The sequence below is a fragment of the Aphis gossypii genome, chromosome 1, assembly GCF_020184175.1.
Source record: "Aphis gossypii isolate Hap1 chromosome 1, ASM2018417v2, whole genome shotgun sequence".
Lineage (NCBI taxonomy): Eukaryota > Metazoa > Arthropoda > Insecta > Hemiptera > Aphididae > Aphis > Aphis gossypii.
Window position 1 is genome coordinate 37,699,593 of NC_065530.1, and position 17,610 is coordinate 37,717,202.

Genomic DNA, 17,610 nt, shown 5'->3' on the forward strand with positions numbered 1-17,610 from the left:
GTTGAGTTAAACAATAATCACTATGTTCACATGGGTATTTTACGGTTCTTACTTATATAATTATTATATATGTAGGTATGTTATTATTTTATGTTACCGGAAATTAAATGTAAAGGTCCAAAATTTTTTTTTATTATGCTACTATAGTAATAATAAAAAATTGTATTAATAAGAAATGTAAAAACTCAGAATGCGGACTAAATGTTTAGGTATATAAGATTATTATTGTTTTCGTTATCGGCTTGTTTATTAAATGTATTAAACATATAGATTATCGATCTACATAAAGCCTGCAGTACCTATACGGTCAGTATGCCTTTAACATTGATATCGATCATTTCAAAATTTAAGATTTAGTGTTGTAATTTGAAACCTCTTGTATGAAGTATGCACCGATCACTTCAGTGGATGCTGAGAGTTCGTTTTTTATGTTAAATGTTAAATATTCTGTCGGACAATAGAGTCAGTGTCACTACTGCAAATCAAGGGAAATACACGGTAGTCAATTCTTTTTTAAATTTAAATTAATTTTTAAAAAAAATTTTATTTATATTTATTACTAGTTAATGTTAATGTTAAGGTGATGCTTTTTTTTGATTTTTTTTTTCTAAATAAATATACTTATTTTTATTTTTTTAAAACAATGATGTTCTTTTTTAGTTGCTTATCAAGCTTTAAAATCCGAGCCCTACTAAAGAGTAATAAAATTTAAAACATAAACATAAAATACTGTGTTTTAACTGGGGGGCCCCATAATTTTGTACGGATATGGGGCCAATCTGGAAAATCCCGATTTTCCGATAGGCTTATCTGCCTCTATTTATAACTGGGTAACACGTTACTTAGGTAACTAGGTACATAATAATAATATTATTTATTAAATACTGGTAGTTACCAATATGTACCCTTGTGCGAGTCTGCTCTGCAATCTTTTTCGCCAGGACTAGGTTAAACTGTTAAAGTTGATCAGGTTGAGTTGCTCTTTGAGTTATACCACCACCTACAACAGGAAACCGTCTCCGAAGGAGCCTCGCTTTTGCTTGCAGTTATGTCGTATGTCACCGGCTGCCTCTTGCCTATAAATTTGTTGGGAAAGGATTAAGGACTATCGTTATAACTTTTTCAATGACATGTATTTTTAATTTCTTATTCCACAGCAGAATATTTTCTTGAGTACTTAGATGTACACGAATTTAATTGTAGAGTAGTAGGTAGCGTACAAGTTATAAATTATAGGTACGGAATACGCATTTAAAGTTTAAATGAACCGAGTGGAGTATTTTTCTAATTTTCAAATTTTGGTCTACTAAACCGATCAATTAAAATTTAAATATTTATAACTAATTTATTAGTTTTTCAAAATCTGAATTTTTTAGATAGAAATACTTTGAAAATTAAAGATGTACCTATGTTGGAATTCAAAAGGATAATAAAAAAATAACATTTTAATTATTTTTTTCAAATTTGAGGGGTATAAATTGAGGTATAAATCCCGTTGTTTTCTTAATTGTTAAAACTTTTTTAAAATTTGTGGTAATAATCACTTGGTGCCTAGCTAATTAGCCTGTATAGCTGTAATATAGTTCTTTCCGCACAAATCATTTATCGTAAGAAGATTGTTCTCTACAGTTGACACAAAGGGTTTTTTTTTGCTGCAGTAAAATTATATGTGATCATATTTAATAGTTCTTCTGATAATAAATACACTGATTAATTTTTAGAGCTTTTATTTTGATCTTTATATTATATAGGTAATAATACAAATGTGTGAAAATGTCTGTTATTTTTTGATTAGTTTTAAATCAATAAAAGGATAGTTGGAGTGTTGTTTTAGTTAAACTATGAAATATGCATTTAATAATGGTTAAAAAATAAATAATAATATAAATATATATTTTTTATTTGAATAAAAAATGATGAATATATTTTTATGTAAAAATGTAAAGTACCTATAAATATATAGGTTTATTTTTGATTTTTACTCTACATTAAATTTTAAAAAAATTAACAAATTATTAATTAAACCAACATACATTTTTCAAATAAAATAATTTTTCTATCAACTCCACTAACGAGAAATTTTACACTTTATGGTGGTGTACTGGTGTATGTCTATGTACGTAGTAGGACTACTAGGATGAGGTACCTATATAGTATCTTTAAAGTTAATATTTTATTGGAAAACGTCTTACTTAGGAGTTAAATTATATCTCAATAACCACCTTCCGGCTTCCATCAATATTATTACATACTAAATAGTTGACGGTTATATACTATTTTTACGTCTATTGTAATTTTTAATGATAAAATGAAATTTTTCTTAAAATCAATTATGTACATGATGTTCACTAAGTATGCGAATAGCTATAGTAGGTATAGTTTAACGTTGGTTGTCTCACGGATGCCTTAAGTACAAATCCAATAGTGCAGATCTGGTGAGAATTCCTAATTAGAGATGTAAAAGTTTCTATTGTTATTGTATACTCCCATAAAATATTGCTGTAATAATTTTATTTTTAGCTCTTCTAATAGTGTAAAATAGTATTTATTTTGTGTTTTAAATTTTAATTTTCTGGTCAACGTCAAACAATTTGCTTTTACAGCCAACTCTCTCTCTCTCTCTTTCTCTCTCGTTTAATTTCATAAAACTTTCGTCTATGTTTTGGTCATTTGTATGTTTACCTTATAACATTAACACGTTCTCTATACTTTGTAATTAACAAAAATATTAAAGATAATATTTTATTTTACAAACAAAATATAATGGAGTTATTCTCCGGATGCAATAGTGATTAGTGTTTGTGGACGCTTCTGTAATAATTTACTGTCACGACTCTAAATCGTGATCATTGAAGTAGGTGCTCATTTCCGATTCTCTTATTGTTACGTTTCGGCTTTCATATAGTTTCATCGGTCTAGTTCATTTCGTGAAATGACCGAGTCAGTAGTTTCATTATTACACCTTATAAATATATTTTATAAACATTTCATTACTGCATAATATTAATGAATAATATTCTTAAGCAACAACAAATATAAACAAAGTACTTAATAAATTACAAGGTAGATAAGGTACCTTTATTTAATTTAAAACGTTTATTTTGATTTTCAGTTTTTGCATAAACCATATTATGTATTTTGTCATTTAGTTAAGAAAAACCAACAAAATGTGTTCATGATCTTACCTTAATCATGCAATATTTGTTATTACAATACAACACTAAAAAAAACTTGCAACGGTAATTACCTAGGTACCTTAGCCCTTAGGTACCTATACAGTATACATATATAAATAATTTATTCTATATACTAATAATATTACAATAATATGTTTATTTGCTAAATATATAAGCTCCCGAGTCCCGGATGAGTGAGAAAGTTGAGGCATTTGCTCTCCCGAATTTTTATAATGTGTTTTAAAAGTAGGTATATTTGAATTTTCTGTTAAGACGAAAAACTGATGAATATTTTATATCTATAATATGCACCTATATTTATAACTTATTAAAATATATATTACATAATTAAAATTTAAAAAATTTGTTTCAAATTGATAAAATTATAATATTTCTTCTCGAATCCTAACATTACCTAGAAACATTTCTGCGGGTGGCTATATATTTAACTTAAATATATTATACTTTATAGGTACATATTGTTTATTAGGCCTTAGAGATGCATCAATGAGTGTATAACATTGTTTGTATAGTTCTCCACCAATACGTGATTAATGTCTAATCACAATGATACTCGTTATTATTATCCTTGTTAAATAACTTTTAAAATTTAAAAAAAGTTATGATACTATATAGTATTTATATATTAGTGGGCACTGGTGCTTATAATGTTATCATGTTTCTATACGGCGTAGTATGTACCTATAATAAAACTACTGGGTAATACGTGCAATAGGTAATAAGGAAATCATTATTGTTTTGCCGGTCGTGTAAACGATCAACTGATTATAATCGCATACTGTGATACTTGCTGTAGTTAGATAGTCAATGTATAGAATTATATTACTTGTATATATACACAAGGAAAGACATATATGATTTAAAATTGAACACGATCAAAACGCACGATTTTGAAAAAAAAAATTCAGACAACCGAAATTACTTCCTCTCTATTCTATGGATTTACCATAAATACAATAATTATAATTTAAAATACTATGTTATAGTATGTTGCATAATATTGTCGAGAACTATGAAGTTGAACATTCAAAATGTTTTTGTTTAATACTTTAATAACAGTCGTAGCTGAATAGTTGATCTCTATACATTCGATTATTATATTCTATAATTTAATATATCTATAACGGCATAATGCAATATAGACATGATGTAGGTACTTATATATACCTAGTTACAAACGTTAATAGGTATTGTAAATTGTAATCAAATGTTTATTATTGTATGTTTATTTTCATCTGATTTAGATTCACTGGCATCATGAGCATATGAATTAACATCGTTGATAATTACTACCTACAAGTTGTAACAATGTAGACATATAATATTACCTATTTATTAAACATGATTTATATTAATATGATAGTTTATAAATGTTTAAACAATTACGAGTACAACACCTCCAATACATAGTTACTAATTTTACAATTTTCATGCCTATTACTGCTAATTAACCACGTGTAGGTTGTATAGGTATATAAAATGTATAGTATAATACAAGTACATGTTTTTATCTTAACGACTAATAGTTGAATGCTACATATTTAAGAGAATAATCAAGATTATATATGGTACACTTTTATATTCATTTCTAACTTCAATGGTAAAAATGAAAAACGAGCATATTACGTTGATTACTCGTCAGAGATGTTAACCTTTAAAATACATTATATTATTACTTATTATTATACTTATTTTGATTTAGAATACAGTAGAAATCGTTTATAATGACGTTCAAGGGACCAAGGAAAATATGTCATAATAACCAAAATGATGAAAAAAACATTCAATACGTATAGAAAAAAAGTAAAATTATATTTAATTTATTATTTTAGAATTAAATTTACTGCACTTTGTTAAGGATTCTGTAGTTTTAGACTGAACTTTATACAAAAATCACGCTCTATTCTTTTTCCTAGTCCAAAATTTGTTTTTGGTCAAGATTTTTCCAATATAACTAAAAATAATGGTCATAACATCCGTATAGTCATTAGACAGACGTCATAATAATCGATACAAATCATTACATACAATAGGAGTTTTCCAGGGACCTCCAATCTAAGGTCATTACACCCAATATGTCATTTCAACCGGTGTTATTATAAACGGTTTCTACTGTTCCTATATTATTTTGGAAGACAAATACATTGAATCCTAAACAAGCGAAATGTTTAAATTCTATAATAGTGTTGTTCTAAAACAAGAATATATTTTCAAATTCTTGAGATTTTTTGTAATAGGTGCTTTAGAAGTATAGAGCAGTGATATATCATACAAACTTAAGTATTACAAAAAATCTCAAGAATTTTAAAAAATATGTTCTTGTTTAATTATAGGTGTCCTTTTGAAAATCAAATTTATATTAATTCATTATTTATGGAAAAAATAGGGGTGATCATGCTTACAGTAAATATATTATTATATAATATATATTATATATATATGATATTATGGTATATATACTTAATACATATTTATATAGTGTACACTTGGAATATATCACGCAGAATGTCAGATTCCATACGCTGTTTAGAAAATAATAACTTTCGTTACATAACGAAGATATTAATATATATGTAACTATATGGGCACTTCCTATTATAACTTCTGTAGTCTTGTTTTAGTGCAGGTGCAGGGGAGGTGCGCGTTTTACTCCTCACGAACCCGATTATATAGGTATGCTTATATACGTACGCGATACACTCGCATCATAATATATATATCATTAATTATTATGTATTCACTATGAGAACCGCAGGCGGTCAGTTTGAAACGATTGTGACATGTTTATACTCGATTACGTTTTTGGGCAATACGCGCGATGATAATTATTATTAAAACATAATAATTTTCTTGGTGCACCTACACACACATACATTCACATATTATATTATATACGTTGGCACGATACACACGTCACAATAATATAATAATAATAACAGCAATAATAATAGTATGAATATTTTCATCCTGAGGCGGCCGCCCCCGTTCTCCGAACTTGTGTTCTCCTCGCGTACATACTTATTATCGCAGCACAAGCGCACGCCCTATCCTAACCCTACCAAGTATTCTAATACAACACCAGCTATTCCTATTTATATTATTTATAAGCGTTATACATCATACTTTTGTCGACCGTCGGACCTCGTAAGAGTCGACTTAAAACCTAGGCATGGGTGGGGGGGGGTGGGGCTACCGTTCGCTCAGATGATAGTCACGACTCCCGCGATGATGGCTGCAACTTTCTCTCCCACACGCGCGCGGTCCGTAACGATACAACGCCGACGGCCGTCCGTCTGCCACGATGACCCCGCGCGAATCGCCGACGACCCTATATTATGTTTATATATAACCTACCCGTATATGTATTATATGATGTTAACTATACATAACACATAAATAGTTGTGTTATGTATACGGAGAGGTTTCCCTTGAGGGCGTGTGACCTTTGAACTCGCGCATAAGCTAGGGGCCTTCCCGAGTTATGTGTACCTATCTACCTACCAAGTACCAACGAAATACGATGGTATCGTCGTTGTCATAATATTACAGTAGGTATATAATTGTGTATAGGGTGATAATTTTAAGATTTAATTGCATTGCGAACACTTGTTATAATACTTAGCGTCTTTATTTATCTCAAAATCGATATTGGTGTGGCGATGTTTACTTACACATAAAATTTAATTAAAATGGTGCAGAGATAGTCGAGTAGAAGATTACTACCGTGCATTGTTATAATATTATAGTTTATTATTTTTTAGACAAACTTGTGCATTTTTTCAATTTATCAATTATTTTAAAATTGAATTTAAAACAAATATTTTCTATTATTCACTGAAAAAATTATGTAAAATAGAAAAAGTGTATGAACATTGAACATATTTGTATCTTTTATGTTTTAAAATAATCTTGTAATAGGTTCAAATTTATTTATCTAATATCTACTATAGGTACTTGGGTAGTTAGGTACCTAATAATACTATGTTTCTTAATTATTTTATGTAAGCTACATTATTTATTAATTTATTATTTTACCAATTGTAAATATAAAATTTATTTTATTTTTATACGGCTACATAACTATAACATGATAAAAAAAACTTATCATACACATATGTGTTTGCAGATTTTTGATATTTCTTATATGAAAAAGTAAAAGTAAAATAGTGATTTATGTATTTAATAATTTATAATATTTGTTAATTTCCATTTAGCTAGTATGTGTAGTTATTTGTTTATTGAATTATAAATTTGTATAAATATTATAAATTATAATATCAAACCACGCACTTTAATTTAATTAAATTGAAAAATTCTATCAAGAGGATGTTAGCGCAATATTTGTTTTCTTTCTCAGACCCACGTACAACATAAATAAAACTCTATTACCTAAAATAGTTTTTTTTTTATGACTTTTGAGTAGGTAATCCTTAGAGTAAAATCACGTATTACAAAACCTATAGAGAATAATATTTTTGAGAGTATAACATATTGGTTTTATATTTTATTGTTATTTATGTATTCGACTTACAAAATAAAAAAAAAAAAATGTTGTAGGTGCATTTAAATGATGTTTAAATTGTTTTGAGACAAAATTTAGACAAATCGATGTATCATACCTTCAAAAATATTATTCTCTATTGTTTTTGTTATGAGTGATTTTACTCTAAAATGACTCAAAGTCAAAACAAAAAAATGATTCTGCGTAAATACATTTTGTCTATGTAGCGCAAGGGTCAGAGATAGAGAAAACAAACAGTATACGCTGACATCCTCTTAATTTAAAATTGTTTATTTTTTTGAGAAAATTAATATAATATTGTTATATAGTATTAATTGCCATAAATTATACATATAAAAAAAATAGTTGCAGTTATAAAATTACAAAATTTTGAAATTTTAAATTAAAAAAAGTTGATAAAGACATAAAGTTATGGTTGGATAGTGCACACCAGCGTAAGAATAAATGAATTATAAAAAACAATGCATTATTTATAAACAAGTATCATTATGTCACGGACAATTAAAATTTAAACTAGTTAATTATTATTATATTAATATATTGTTATACTGTACACGCTCTGCAGCAAACCGTCTTTTATAGTTTTTGATATTATTATAGCAGTGTATTGTATACTAATTACTGAAAAATATTATTGGCTAACAACTTTAACTATCTACTCGAGTTCTATATGTACTGATTGAATACGAATAGTATGAGAGTCAGAATAATTAAAAAAGAACCAATATGACGAAACATTCAAATATAAACATCTAATATTGTTTAAATATTAAATTATTAAGATGTACTGTTCAGTTTATAAATACTTATTTTGGTAAACAGTGATTAGTATTAGTGTAAAAAATTAATAAAACATTATTAGATACATTTTATAGGTAATATTACTGCAGTATTAACCATTAGCTAGTTTGCTTAGCCCGCGCTTAATCATAGAGAATACTTGTGTAGAAAGACGAAGACTTTCGTTTATTACGTCGGCTTTATAGGTACCTTTCCCTCCTTCCAAAAAACTTTAATTGATAGCAGTTTATTAAATGTTATATTATAGCAAGTAAATTATTTAGATATTTAAAACGGTAAATAGATAAAGTATAAATGGAATAATTACGTAAATTAATTAATTCAAAACAAAAACAAGGAATTATTAAAAGAAATTTTAGTTTTCATTTTGAATTTATCATTTAAATAATTAGCTAGTTATTTCTTATTATATTACAAATATAATTATTTTCAAATTTTCTTTTAACTCGTATATTTTTAATAGTTTTATGAATAATTAGCTAATTTGTTCAATTTCAATCTATTTTTTCCTTTTAATCAACATCATAGGAAGATCTGTGTAAACAAATTTTAATCTAATCTATGAACAAAAAAAACTCACTCACAAAAAAAAAAATCTAATAATTATTTCTGCTACAACACTTATATTATTATAAAGACTCATTTAATGAAAATATGAAAAATCATTATAGAACATTAGATTATTTCATGGAAAGCAGATTATAACATAAAAAAATAAAAATATAGATTATTACAATATTAAATAATATGATTACTTGGAAATATTAAAAAGACAATGTCATATGATGAATAATTTCTAGTAAAAAATAATAAGCGATCTAAAATATATTTACTTTAACAACAAAAATTAATTCTGAGACATTCTATAAATTACTTAACACTTTATAAATTATAATATATAATCTCATGTTACTGCGTTTTATATATTACGTCAATTGGTTGTCAGTTGATTTTATAGATGTAGGTATGTAAAATGTGGTACCTTCTGATAGATTGCCAATAATTGAACAAAATAAATAAATATAAAAATAATACATTCATATAACTATTACACATCATGTTTTAGTTATTATAATAAGAATCACAATTAAATATATTTAATTCTTACCACGTTTAAGTATGTATATATTTAAAAAATGTAGATACTACATACATCTTTAAGTAATTTGACTTAAATGAGATTGATTACAATAACATGTATAGGTACCTACGACCTAGTATACCTGTTACTGATTAAAAAAATAATAATAACTGATTCAAGCTATATTACCCAAATAATAAGGTCTTATATATTGAAAATGAAAGTAAAATATAACTTATATGGCTATCATATTGTAGGTATCTCTTATTCACCATTAAAAAAAAGCAATAATTATTCTGAAGTGATAGCTATTTTAAGAATTATTTAATTCTTACTTTCCATAGTTCTGGAAAGTTTAAAGATGAGAATTTTTTCCTTTAGAATTTCGTGTAGAAAAATAATTAAGATGTTTCATTATTTCAAAATAATAAACATATTTTAACTACCTATATGATTATTGTTTTATTATTCAGGAGTCACCCATCAAACAAATCTTATGGTGGCAACTCGATACGCGATCATATGATTAATTGATTTATTGCATTAGATGAAGTTCTACGTGAAATGCATAAAACAATTTATATATTATCTACTATCTAGGTAGGTATTATACATATCATTATAGTACAATATATGTATAACTATAATTAATAATAATTTGTATTACATAAACTAAAAGAATCATCAATGAAATATTACTCAAAAGTATCTTATACATTTATAAACATATGTTCAAATAACATTAATAAAAGTCAAGACTATAAATTGTCAATATTTAATAAATGAAGATTAAAATATTAAAAATATTTCTATATTCGGTGATTTAAAAACTGTCTATTTAAAAAAAAAACTCTTTTCAACCTATTTTATAAGTTTTTTCTTTTAGTGATATTATTAAAATAAAATAAAATAAATTTTACTTAGTAATTTATTGGATTTTTACCATTCGATCGTAGACTAGTGTAGACTGTAGTAGTGTAGTTTAGCTTACTATGGTGCAAATTAGTGTTCTGTTTATTTGTATAAATTTAAAAGTAATAATAAAGTATTACATTTGACATTTGAAATAACTAATAAGTATTCTAAGCGTATATGAGCTGTAAGTTTTATCTATATATTGTAGGTATAAGAATTTTTTATTTATTTTGCGTATTTGGTACTTTAACCGTGAAGTAATTATATCTCAATACAAATCTATAATTACGTAATTTATTATCCAAGATTAGTGTTACAAGATGCAAGAATTAATAAATGAGTATACAAGCTTACATAAAATTAAATTAAGAAATCACTATTAATGATAAAATTTGTAATTTATTTAATAACCATTACACAAATAATCAATAAGGGAAAGAATATTGTTAAACTATTTACAGTTGGACTGTATAGAAGAACTATAAACTACTATTACATATAATACCGTAAGTTGAAAGAGATAAGGTAAAGTTTTAACAAAGTTGTCTCAGCCTAGGTATACTGTAGTACATTTGAGGGGTGTAGGAAAATGTTTTTTCTTTTTCTTAATGTTTTCTAAAAAATATACAATTTCATAAGTCAAAATAAAAACCATACCTATTCAGATGTTTATAGTTGTTCATATACCCTGCAAATAAGTGGCTCAAGGAGCCTATTTATAACAACATAGCTAGTGTTCGCTTTGATCATAATGATATGAATAAAATTACATGTCTCAATTCATGAGGTACTTAAAAGTTAAAGTACATAACCATATATGTATATAAATTAATGCATAGAATCTTATTATCATATCGTATATAATGTAGTGATAAGTATTATATAGATAATATTTCGTTTGTTTAAAACGTAAATTTTTTATGACAAACTTAATGACTATACACAGTTGCGTATTCACAAATGTATTTTGCATTTTATGATTAAACCATCAAAAAACATTCGTCACGGTCATTCATTTGACATAAATTCATCCGATAAAGGTCAAACTAACTGATGTAGGACCCGGAGACTGGAAACATTACTCAACTTTCCGATACGCCATATTAGACGGATTTTTTTAGTATGTCCATATCAATATTTACCAACTATCCCTAAATTTAATAATGATTGTTTAAAAAAAATATATAAAAATAAAAATCAGACCATGAGAAATGCCTTCTTATTGCAGCTAGGACGACCGCAGTTGGGCATCGTGCGAAGGCGGACGAACAACACTTACGTATTCTATACAAAGATAAAAAATATCTATAGAAAGGTGAATCTTCGCGGGGTCGTTAAAACGTCCAAGGGGCATACGTGTGAAATGGTATATGATTATTTATAATAGCCTAATATTCTCGTGTTTCTCTCTCTCTCTATGTCTAAATATCTTCCTCTCTCCCGTTTACCCTGTCATATGCATCGCTTGAATGTGGAAAAAGTTGATAAACGGCTATTTTATTTTTTTACACACGTATTGAATAAAACAAATTACTTAGCAATCACCGCCACGAATATATACGCAATGATGAAAATCGAGACGAACCGCAGTGTATTCTATATATATATACGCACGTATAGTGTAGGTATTACTGGTATTAGGTAGGTTTACGAATTGTGCAATACTCAGCGGCCCAAGTCAGTGGGTCACTGTATATGGCCGTTTTTATAGGAATAAAATGATAAAATAAATAGGTAAAAGTATGTCCAGTGTGCGTTGTACACAACATGCAGTCATTGGGCCACGCAAGATTTTCAACAGCAATAGATAATATTCTCGGGAATATACGTCTTTGAAACGTGAACTGCGTGTTTCCTGTAGTACGATATTTCTTCTTACTTCTATACATACATTCTAAAAAAACTACGTCGGTTATAGGCTTAGGTGTAAAATAACCTCTAGACCCCCCCTCCCCCAAAGAAATACAATATAAATTCCGCGTTGTAAAATATGCTATAAAAAATCAAATAAGAATATACCTAATAGTAACGACCTGCAGCTAAAATTACTTAACAATCCGATGACACCACCCGCCCAATACAGTAATAAAACCGTAAAAAACTGCTAAAATTTAAAAAAAAAATAACTTTTTATTGACTATGAGCTTAAATAAAAACCTGTGAGTTTGAACAATAATTTTATGATTGTAATGCAAACACAAGTTTACAACTAGGTATATATTAAAAATTAATGCAACAAGTGTCAGGTACCATTTTAAAGCGTATTAAATAGATTATAAAACCAAAATTGGTTATAGAATTTACTACCAAGTTGTTTTTATTAATCAAATCGGTACGATGGAATTCTCCACCCCCTCAAAAAAAAAAACCATTATAATGAATTAAGAAAGTCATAAATTATATTAGATCTGCAGGTACATTATACGAAACTGAAAATTATGATTTTTGTGAATTGCTATCGCTTCATTTATTGCATGTGGCGGTGTAGCCCGGTGCATAATAAATGTAGACATCACGCATAACATGTAAAAATGACAAAAGTATACATTTATTGAATTTACTTATATTTTTCAAATTATTTATAGAATACATACTAGTATATTTTACGATTAACTATTTTGGCCTTGTAATTTGAAATTTTATCCAAATTGGTTAAGGTTGTGGCTTGCAAGAGTATTAGTCGTTAGATAAGTACCTACCTATTGTCATGTTTAATAAAAACTAAAATCTCTCACCCGGAAGAAAAATAAAGAAATTTCCCAAGGCTGTAATTCTGATAATATATGACGTGTACTTTAAATGAATAAAAGAGAAATGTAGCAATAAGAGATAATGTCTTAAAATAAATTACGACCATTGTTTTTTTTTGTTCTTAGATATATTAAACTATTAAAGTAATAAAAATCATTTTTGGCTAATACATAGATAAAGTGGATAAAATAATGATAAATTAGGTACATTTTACTTGCGAGAAAGGGTTCATTTACGAAAGTCTTAAACGCCATTAAGAACAGTTAAAAGTTATTAAATTATCATTTTATTATTTTCATCAAGTTTTCAGAAGAACATAATGCCGATATAAAAAGATTTAAGCTATAGGTAAAAGATGGAGAACAATAATATTATTTACATAATATGCATAATAATTATCATACTGCAAAAAGACTTTATCTGCGTATTACACGGTCTTAAACAGATACACTGTTCAAATATTTCGTTATTATTATATTTTGTAGAATATACTATATTCTAGCGAGGCTTCAAAGCAGCTACCTACTTCATGTTTAATCCTTTTTTTTCTGTTTGCATTGCATAATAACCCTAAAACATATACTAAACACACTGGAATTCAAGTCACGCCATCTTTCTGGGTTAATTTTGATGTTTCAAAGTTAAACGAACCATTTGTACTCAAAACATATGTGTCCAGAATTACTAATCAGCAATCTGTTTGGCTTCTATAATACTCGTTTGACCGAATTAAATCAGTAGGTCTTGGCTAGGTTAGACTATCAGCTGGAAGAATTTAATAGTTATTAAAATATTTCGAAATAAATAATTTTAATAAATAAAAGGTCACTGACAGGTACTTCATAATTTTTTAAAAATTTTAATCTATACACATCACACAATTTAATTATACTTTAACTATATTTTATTACTCGTAAAATATTCTTTGACAAGAAATAAGGATACAAATATAAAAACATTTTACGGAATCTTTTACTTTATTTATTTATTTTTTGAAAAAGAAATAGATCTCACAATTTCACTTGCTTCTCATTAAATATATGCTTACAGATACTAATAAAATGATAGGTAATACAAAAAAATAATGTATAAGACTTAATGGTTTTTTGTAGCACATGGCGTGTATATGATATATTTATGATCTTTAATGTATTAATGTATAAAATTAAAATATAACTATATACGCGCACCGCAGACACAAACATTCAACTAAATACGACTAAAATATTTTATGCACCTACCTATAATATTAATTTTATTAGATACATAATCTCAGTAGTTTCAGTTGTTTGCGTGTGTAATAAAATGCATAATAAAATATATAGGTACCGGGTTCATCATAACTACAGTCTACAACTGCAGTTGCATTGGACCGACGAGGCACTTTAAAGTTTTAAAGCTATTCAATTTGCATAGTATAACAGTGATAATGAGGTATATGCCTATAGCTATGTCTAGTTATAAACGTATTGCATAATGGGCTTAGAATCGTTAAAAAAAAATCACCAATTATTATAATATAATTCATTGCAGGTGCCAGATACAATGAAAAACTACACAAAAAAAACAGCACAGAACAACAATTTGTTATTTAATTTATTTTATAGTTTCTTACGTCAATCGCATCCAGACACATGACAGTAATAACTTATCGTGATATAATATAAATAGGTGCCTATAACTATGTATATGCGTGATAGGTACAAACAAAATTGGACGGACAATAAATTTCGAACGTTATAAAACTAATAGAAAAAATCTTCTAGGTCAAGGTTGAAGATTTCACAGCTTTATAATAAATAAACTATAATAAGTATAAATAATTTTTTAATCATTTTAATTTGTACGCGTAAGAATTATAAAAGCTTTATTCAGATGTCTATTTTTTTCCCATGATGTGCGTGCATTTTTTTTATATTAAAAAGTGTAGAACTAATAACTGATAATATTTTGATGTATCCAGCCAACTGTAATATTATAATACACCTAGTCGCCTAATTTAATGTATAAATATATACGAATCGATTGTCCTTGAAATATTGTAATTTTGGTCTGTTATTATAAACTTACACATAGATGGTAATATTATACTAGGTACTAATTACATCACAAGATTGATCAATTCTCTAATAGGTGCCTACTTTTTACTTTTATTTTTCAAGCTTAAGTTAATAAAATGTATTGTATTTTTACACAAAATAATTAAAATAAATTGAGGATTTTATATAGGTACCTAGTCGTGTTATCAATTTTAATGTTAACACTGTGTATTGAACTGGACAAGTGTTTGATAGTGAACTAGAATCTAAACGATTTAACTAACTTTAAGACAGTGTAATTTATACATATAACGTATGGTTTTTTAAAACTTTTGGAAGTCGGAACATTTTTAAAGGTAGATTTGTTTGGGGAGGGGTAGGGCCTAATGTAATAACATCTGTATATGGATAATGGACATATTATACCTGTTTAAGCAATGAAAATTGGTTGTTGGTAAAATAGTGTTACTTTTGACTTACCACTTTTTCTTCTTTTACTTTAACTTTTAAGAAATCTATTCTTATTAATGTTTTTTTTTTAAATGTGCCGAAATTATTTCACTTTCATATTATAACAAACCAATATCGCTCTTTAAAACACGCGATACAACTAAATATATATATAATATATAATAAATAGTATTCACTGCTGATATCCACCTATTTTTTGATTAAAATAAAACATAGTATTAATATATTATTATGCTGTTTCATGAATAAATCACCTATATTTAGATAACATTTATAACAGCTGCAATGCTGCATGTATTAATTATTCAGGTTATCCGCTGCAAGTATATTATAATAGGTATATATAGCTAAGTAGTCCGCGGAGCTCTAAAAACGGCATAATCTTCCGGTGTTATGTCAACAGCAAATGTGAAGTGGTCTACAACCGTGAGATTTATTCGAAGAAAAAAAAAGAAAAATATAATATGTAATTATATTACGACCGTATAATATAGTAATACAATTCGTTGATATAATCGAGATTCGTGGAATAGTATGTATAAAAATAGTCTACATTAAACAACAGAACCAGTTGTCCAGTCGAATCTCAATCATGACAACTAATAATTTTCTAATTATGCTCTGTTCATCTGCATACCTATTGTAGAGTCTTGTACAACCTTATAATGACGATTTTTATACATACCACTTCATGTAAGTATTTGGAAAAAGTTCGGGACACCCCAAACACCAAAAGTTTTTACAGTGAATGGGTTTTAACTTTTAAATGAAATTTACCTATCCATCTACCTTTTACCAAATATTATGGATAGTAAAAATGGAAACCATATGATGGAGCCGCCACCCATGCGGGCAAGTGACCATAATGGTTCGTTTATCTCATTACAAGATTGAATGCAGGTACTATATCCGTTACAACCTTATAAGGAAAATGAAACGTTTTTCTTTTACTTTTTATAAGTTGTCGTCGCGTCTTTTTCGGGACCTACATATTTCACCGATCTACTTTCACCTGATCAGATATAATAATAGAATATAACCCGATGGAACGCGCATTTTCTTACATCATTATTTCACACGCGGTACTCATCCGTATATTGTTACCGATATTGCATCATATAATATGGACAACGGTAGATACAGCTATAATGAAAATCTGGTGGTACAGAATTATCTGAACATTCTGAACACAACCCTTCACATATCGCGTGTACTTACTAGTTACAGTGGCGGACACGAGGGGAGGCGATGGGGCGATCGTCCCCTCCTAGGCTGTATTTTTTAATTTTTATATTACAAATTATAATATTGGGCTGGAACTCACTGAAAGCCGATATTTCATTTGTGAAAATCCCCTCCTCCCATTGGGTGACTTCTGGATCCGCTATTGACTAGTGTTACTACCTATACTGCAGGTTAAGGTTTTAACTATGGTCGTTTTGTAAAAATTGACGAATGACGATATAATAGTAGGCAACTATAACATTGTACATGTATACTTTGTGAATGTAAATCTTATCTAATTTATCGCAAACGCTTTTTTTTCTTATCGATTTTGATGGTCCTCTATGTCTTATACACATAAGTATAGATTTCTATTAAGAAATGATCAATCTTTCAAGTACATCGATAGACCTTATTCAAAATTAAGACTTAATAATATGTTGATACGTCTGTTGTATCATATGTAGTAGACGATAATTAAATGGTTATGGATAGGTACGTGTTGACTACCTACGTTTAATTTGTATCGGTTATTGATTAAAGACGTAGGTATCTGCAAATGAGAAAACAATCATTTAAAAAATACCCATGGTTAGAATAAATAAATAT